General features: G+C 47.0%; 1 protein-coding gene across 2 annotated transcripts in view; it reads right to left on the reverse strand.

Annotated features, from left to right (window-relative positions):
• Positions 1 to 8014, reverse strand: part of sdc4 (syndecan 4) — a 12538-nt gene that overhangs the window by 2061 nt on the left and 2463 nt on the right. The gene's annotated exons all lie outside the window — the stretch shown is intronic.

An 8014-nucleotide genomic window follows, 5' to 3' on the forward strand; every position in this document is an offset into this window, starting at 1 on the left:
AGGAGGAGGAAGAGGAGCAGGAGGACGAGAAGCAGGAGGAGGAGGGGACTTAAAGCTGCTTCTTCAAACTGAAAACCAAACACTGACGCGTCGACAAACCTCAGGACCTCCTGAGGAAAGTAAAGTCCCACCAGCCGGTGACGTTATTAGCATTTTATAACCCCCCCCACACACACACACACACACACACACACACACACACACTTTTAAATACAAAGATAAAATAAAGTTGGACTGAACGTGTTCTCCTCACTGAACTCCATTCAGGATCAGTTCAGTTTATTTAGATTTTTGTGGCAGAACGTTTAAATAATGACCGTCAGACGGTCTGTGTGTGTGAGAAGGTAATCCTCTCAGCCTTTAAACTGAGGATGGGGGGCGGGGGGGCTCATTATGGCGGCACAGAGGACTCTAACAAAGGCGGCCATTTTACTGTGACTCTCAGCAACAAGGTGGGCCGACGAGGCCCGCAGCTCGTCTTCTGTTCCTCTGCCGTCTCCTCTTTCATCACGGTTTGTCTCCAGGAGACAAAGAACAGAAACACTTTCACCCCCACCCCCCAGCCCAGCTGTTTTTTACCACCTGATTACAGAAAACTCTCCCCGTCCCGAGTAGCAGCCGGAGCTCGGAGAGGATCCCGAGCTCCCGGCTCCGAGTCGAGCTGCGACACGCCTGCAGAGTCACGCTCCAGGAATCAGGACGAGAATCAGCCCGACTCCAGGTGGACTCTGCCTCGGCCCGTTTAAACTTTAAAGGCCCTAAAAACAAATATTTGAGAAGCCTGGAGGCAGTTCTGAGGGAAACACTGGATTGTCCCAGTTCAGATTTACTTGAAGCTTAAAGAAAACTTTTCATCTAACTCTGCTAAAACTTTATTTCCTATTTGTGTGAAAACCTTTAATTAATCAGAAAACTCTTATTAAACATTTAACCTTAAAATGAACCGATCGTTAATGTTTATCATACCCTGGCTGCTGACGACCTTTGACCCCTGCGTTATGTAACCTGATGGTGAAAGAAGATGGCACCAGAACCTGCAGGGTTTTGTGAAACGGAGATCAGGGACAGATTTCAGTTCTACTGTGAAACTCCCAGGAGGTGAAAACTGGGCCGAGTCTCGTGTGTCGGACCAGAAACGAGTCCGGTCCGATCCGGTCACAACAAACCAGAGGTCCGTTTCAGGACCCGACAGAACGCTGGTTACATAACCGACTCGACAAGAACAAACAGCCCTCACAGGCTGCGGTTCTGATCGGGATCAGGTTTCACAAGAGGTCCGGTTCAGACCCATCGTGTCAGCAGAGAAACGCTGAGTATTGCTGAGTCAGCGTTTAGATTCATGCCTTTCAGCTCTGATGGGTCAAAGTTACGAGTGAAGGGAATTTAAAGATAAACGAGACCATTTTAACAGAAACTACAGGACAACAGATTTAAACCGTGGGCCCTGAACACACCATGACAGACTTTATTTAAATGTTTGTGAAGAATTCATCTCTCCCAACAGAAGATGAAATTAATCCTGTAAACTAACGATGCTGCTCTGTTTCTTCATTAAATAAAGGAAACCCTGACACTCTGCTCTCGTGTTGTTTAAAAATAAATCTAATAAAAGCCAACACCTAACGAATCCCCTCTGTAAATAAGCACCGAACACGCCAACACAAACATCTCAGCAGGCAGATTGATGCCAAATGTGTTCCAACAACAAAACAGCAACAAAGTCTTTGTTGTGTGATTTACAGCAGAACTCCTCGTGGTTTCGATCTGGGAAATCTGGGAGTAAACATCAGGCGCCCTGAAACAAAGAAACGCTGCACTTCAAGCGCCATAACGATGTTTACTGAGAGAAACAGCCGCCATTTTACAAACACGTCCCCATCTTGTCCTCATCAGCGCCGACTGGAACGTCCAACATGTGATCGGCAGCCGGATGTGGACCTGAAGGGACATCAGAACCGTTTCTGCCAGAGGTCAGCCGAACAGAGCTGCTCTTTGTTGAACCCGCCGCCGCCGATCACCTGACTCAGATTTCACTACATGAAGTCTGTTAAAGGAAAGAAGCGCCGGGAGCACGAGGAGAGAGCAACCGGATCAGTTTTTAACCTTTACAAGTTTCACAAGAACAAAAAAAACTAAAAGATAAAAGTCCTTAAAGGAGAATATCACCCGCTGCCTTTAATTTCACAGCCTTTTAGTCAAAACTGGAACAGGAGCACCGCTCCCCTCCTGGAGTCGGGTCACCGGTCCGGTTCGCCGGCCGCCTCAGCAGCATATCAATGAGCGAGGTAACCGGGGAGAAACAATCCGTCCATCTGCCGCAGCACAGAGGGGCATCTGGTCCTTTCAGGAGGAGGTCCGGAGCGTGAAAAGACCGAACACAAACACCAGCCTGCAGGAATGTGCCTCCTTGTTCCAACATCTCCTGACCTTTAAAAACAACCCAGGGAGGAGCGTTTACTGAGCCCCGTTCCTGTGATATCCATCAGAACCCACCTGTAAGGTCAGAGGAGCGACTCGGGTCTGCAGAGGCACATCTGACCTCTGACCTCTGGGTTCTGACCCGTTTCTACAACTTTATTCTGGCCTTCGGCCGATAAAAGGAGCGCCGTGCTGGAATTTTACACACAAACACTCGAACCTTTTGCTCCGGCAGCCAAGCTCTAGATTCCTTCTACCTACGAGCCGTCTATCTATAGCAGAGTTTCCAGCTACCAGCTTCATGTGAGGCTCTGTGGGCAGCTCTGCACACAGGACAGGAACGACAAGGTCTCATTCAGTCCAGATCCAAGCAACCAGGCCTTCCTCCATAAGTCTTCAAGTGGTCCTGATCTATAGTTCCTCACGTTCTCTTTGGACTTATGGCTGCTTTTCTTTAAACTGAAAGAACCTTTTTAGTTTACTAAGGAACTAAACCAGGAGTGGGCAACATTTTCCCCCACACACCGGAGACAAACATGGACACAAGATGGTTCCTGGATCCATCAGTACCACCAGTAGCATCTATTCTTAGACGCATCAGACATGGAGGATTCTGATTCAGTTTTCAAATGACAGGAATGGATTTTGTTAACCCGACTCTGAGGAGGGTCAGCAGAGCAGTTGCAGCTCTGTGCCGTTTGTCCCAGCAGAGTTGCCGTAGCTTCCTGCAGTAGAAACATGTTGCAGTAAAGCAGTTTTCTTCTCTGAACCCGGAATACGGCCGTCTAAGTGATGTTATCCAAACCTCTGATTGGTCAACTCTCTCTTGGTGCATTAAAAATGAGCTGGTTTAAACTTGGACTTTTGGTTAAAGAACCAACTTTCTTCCAACTTGGGTCAAAAACAGACTCTGTGGTGAAACTGGTCGTTTTGTTTTCGTTTGGTGACACCACGGACCGGATTTAGATGGTCTACGGGCGCCTTCTGGCCTTCACATCGTATTTATACCATTCAGGCATAAACAAACCCTCCTAAAGCTCGAAGCTCTTCCCGTCAGCCGGGGTGGTTTGTTCTCAGGCAGGAAACCGGTCTCATATTTTGGCAGTAAACTTGGACATGAACCAGAAGCGCGTCCTGCCCTGAGCAGAAGGCCAGCTGTGCAGCAGACGGTTGATTCAGTCTCTGTTGATAAGCCTAATCGAGATTTGATGAGTCGCCTCCTGTGGGAACGTCTGATCTTATCGAAACAGCTTTTATTGGTCACTTCCTCCCACCCACGAGCCCATCCAACCATGAGATGAGTCACCGTTAGAACCAAAATCCACAACTAATGGCTGAATAAGCCTGATGCCTGCAGCGGCGCGCAGCATCCTCCACGTTCAGAGACTCGTTTTAGATCAGGTGAACAAATGTAAGAGACAAGCCTGTGGTGTTAAAGGACAGGAAATAATAAAAACAAGGCAGGGAAACAGGAAACATCCATCTAAAACTGATTGAGGAGAATTTGGATCACTGGAGTCACCAACTGAGCTGATGTTGGTCCTGAAGAGGATCAGAAACAAAAACAGCCTTTCATTTCCAGAGGAAACAGGAGAATTAGGCCAGTAAGAGGAAGTTAGACAGAAATGACCAAACCACCCCCATTTATCAAACTCCTCTCAGCACAGATCAGAGCCAACAAGTCTTCTTGTTTCTGCAGCTTCTTCACAAACAAAAATGGTCCTTTTCCGGGAGATAAAAGCAGCTGACGACAGGCCGTGCACGGCTGGATGTGAGCGCTGCTGCTGAGGAATGTGCTCCTCCATGTCGGGTCGACCCAGAAGCCAAAACCTCGGCTGCTCCAGCCAGCCACCACATTCCTGTCTCATCTGCTGGAAGCCAAAGCAAACCGACGCTCAATGAAAGGATTCAACCTGCAGAGTCCAGCGGAAAAACGCTTTCAGACGCTCAAGGTTCTCCGTGTTTCAGAAAAACACCACCTGGATCCTCCACGGTCGCCTCGCGGGAACTAAACGAGCGATCGCACATGCTTGACGCGTCCCAGCTGCGTTCTGAGGAGTTCTGAGGTTTACAGACGTGTGAAAGACCTCAAACACCACATCCGCCATCAGAGGGGTGACTTCTCAGAAGGCTGTCAGACGAGAGGTTTCTAAAACAGAACCAGAGAGCTGATCTGGTCCGGAGCAGATCCCTAAAGATTGGGTCAAAAAAGGTAAAAATCTAACCTTTAGGTCTTACAAACACATGTTCAAGTATTTAATTGTTCCAGGTTTTCTGTTTTTCCATTTTTAAACCTAAAGAGACAACCTGTTGTGATCCACAGAGAGGAACAGGTTTATTTACACAGAACAAATAAAGTCTGCTCACACAAACAAACCCCCGCTGAACGAGAACAGAACAGGTTCCAGCTTTGATTTCAGACCTCTCAGAACAAATCCTTCAAATAAAGCAGGGCGTGGATGTTTTCCGACTTCAGACACACGAGACCTGTTGGGAAACTGGATGTCAGATCAATTTCAGGCTCACTGGTTCCATTTAAACGTCCGATACATCTGTTCTGCCTGGATCAACCATCTGCCGGAGCCACGTTAAAAATTAAACAGACCTTCTCGAACCGTTGGACCCGAAGCTGCGAGTCGGCTGAAGGAAAACCTCAAACTGAGCCGAGTTTCTGTGACAACAAACAGGACGACGGGGTTTAAAGATCCTGATTCTCCCGCTCTGTGTCCCTGGCATCACGGACAGGAATTAAAGGTTAAAATAACCCAAAATACTCTAATTACACACTGTGTGTTTGGGTTTAAAACAAAAAGAAACTCTTAACAGAAAAAAGCCTAAAGTTAGGATCTGAACCCAACTTATTGTTGTCCAAATGAAAAATGAGTAAAAACAACATTTATTTAACAGATTAAAGATTTAAAAAGCTTGTTCTCCCATCCAGTGGCTCATGAGATATTTTGCTAACAGCCAGCCAACAGAGATCTGCAGGGTTCAGAGGAGCGTCCTACCTTCTATTGTTTGATCAGAAAGTGGCTCCAGCATGAAGCCCGATGAAAGCGATACGAGGGCTTTACGGGTCGACTTCTGGCCCGGGTGCATTCATGTAGTTCCTGTTAGCGCTGCCAGGGGTGGAGGGGGATCGGATTCGGCTGCTCTCCGTCGCAGGCAGGAAGGACAAAAAGCTCCTCTCTCTGAGCCAACATTCCTCGGTCCAAAGGGATTTTATAGACCAGCGGACAGCAAAGCAGGAACCATTATTACATCCTAGTCATACAATTTATCATGCTGCCGCCTTTTCACAGCACCCCGCCATGCAGCAGAGACAAAAACACGTCCTTTAAAACAAATAAAAGTGCATTATTCTCCTGCAGATGATTGTGGGGTTAAATGCAGAACAAGAAGAAGAAACAAAACGGACTCAACGAGTCAGGTTCGTGGATTATCTCCGAGCCAAAGAGGATTTATTTAACCTTCAGGACATTAGTTTAATTAATGCCAATTAAAACCACTTTAGGGTGAATCTGCGGTCGTAACTCCGATTCAAATAAATCAGGTTTCTTCTCAGAGGAAGAAATAAATTCTTCCAGGAACAAAAGATTTGAAATTCCGGTGTTTTCCCACCTTCATCCTGAGCCACGAAGGACTTGTTGGAACTTGTGGCCACAGAAGGACAGAGGAGGTAAAAACAGGCACGAAGAGCAGGATCTGCCCTGAACAAAGTGAAAACACGAGGCGAGCCCGTCAGAACCGAGCAGAACTTTCTCCTGGAATGCAGCCGATCTGAACTCTGTCCGCAGATAAAAACATTCCATTCGTGCCTGCGGCTCCGCATTCAGGGCACGTTCTTTTGTCAGGTAGAGGAACATTGTTATCGATTAGATGGGAACCCACATACCAAGGGTGACCTCAGCAGGAGATAAAAAGAGCCGCCGCCGAGGGGGGAGGGGGGGGGCGGGACCCTCAGAGCTCCTCAAAGGAGCGAGCTGAATAAAAAAAGTGAATCTGGAGCTGGTTTGCAGAAAGAACGGGAATGTTTTGGTGGGAAAGCTGTAGGTGTATCCACACCAGGCCGGCCTAAAGAGGAGCGTCCCCCATGAAAAGGGCCCCGGGGCCTTATTCAGACCCCTCCAAGTGTGTAAAATCCCCCAGAAGGCCAGTCAAGATCACCAGAGGTCACATTCCAGCACACAGGAGGGGAAAAAGGAGGTGGTGAGAAGTTCTAAAATGAGCAGCTTTCTGTCAGAAAGCTGCAGGACTTTATATGATTGAAGACAAACTGAGGCCTGCTGGTAAACCTGCCGCCACTGCTGCTTCCTCACCCGTTCATGCCATCTGTACCAGCCGGGGGGGAGGAAGGGCGGGCTGCATGTGGGTGGCATCCAGACGCCCGCGCTCCACCGTGCACCACCCCAAATTACCATTCAGCGCAAATATAAATACCAGAACGGGCCGTGGTTCACCAGCAGCACTGAAAATACCCATTTAAAACAAAGACCCGGCTTCATACGGACAAAAATAAACGTTACTGCATTTCTTTGGTTTCGCAACAGAAAAAACAAAGATTACAGCAAAGAGAAAAGGAGAATTCCAGGAATGATTAACCACAGTCTGCAAATAAAGTCTGGCGTGACTGATCACATGATCAATAAGCTGTTTTTACTGTGAAGGAGGAAGACTTTAACCCTGCAGGGCTCACATTTCAGAGCTTTCACCACAAATCACCAACAACACTTCATTTACTAAAAAGATGCAACTCATACAGGTTTGTGCTTTTTAAAGCACACTGCCTTCAAACAAAGACAACTTTCACATTTCTAACAAACTTTAAAGTCAACATGTTCAGAATTTACTGAAGGAAACTGGGTTTTCAGACGACCTGCTGGTGTAGACTGTCAGATCCAGGACACAGCAAACAAACAAACAAACAAACAAACAGGACTTGTCCTCTGTGGGCATCTCATGAGGTTAAAGCCTGAAACAGACTGAAACTTCTTCAAACTACAAAATAAAAGTCCAGTTGGTTTGTTTATGTAAATTAGCTCTTTAACCCTGGAATAAACTGAGTACAAACAGCCTAAAACCAAAGAAAAACAAAGTGAGTTTTAAAGGTTCCAGTAAAGTATTTAAAAACAAAAGAAGATTTAATGAGTTTGATTAAGAAAAGACAGGAAAACCCCCACACACTGGGATTTCTTGTTTGTAAAGTACGCGGAAAGTCTTGGGTACTTTCAAACCCTCAGCACACAAATTCTTCAGAGATTAAGTCAACGTTTTGGTTTTTGGTAACAGGAAGTGGTTGTTTAACTCTTCCCAAATGTTTGGGCTCGGACGAGGCGGAGGAGAGCTGGTTAAACTTTAAACTATTATAACTTACTTCAAAAAGCCCAGACTAAACAATAACCAGGCTGCAGTTTCTGGGATGGGAGATCAAGTTAAATGTTTGGTGCTAAAACGTGTAAAAAGTGAGTAAAAAGCCCGATCCCNCTCACATCCGGGGCCCCCCTCACATCCGGGGGGCCCTCACATCCAGGGGCCTCTCACATCCAGGGGCCCCTCACATCCAGGGGGCCCTCACATCCAGGGGCCCCTCACATCC

This window comes from Kryptolebias marmoratus, linkage group LG4 (genome assembly GCF_001649575.2).
Source record: "Kryptolebias marmoratus isolate JLee-2015 linkage group LG4, ASM164957v2, whole genome shotgun sequence".
Lineage (NCBI taxonomy): Eukaryota > Metazoa > Chordata > Actinopteri > Cyprinodontiformes > Rivulidae > Kryptolebias > Kryptolebias marmoratus.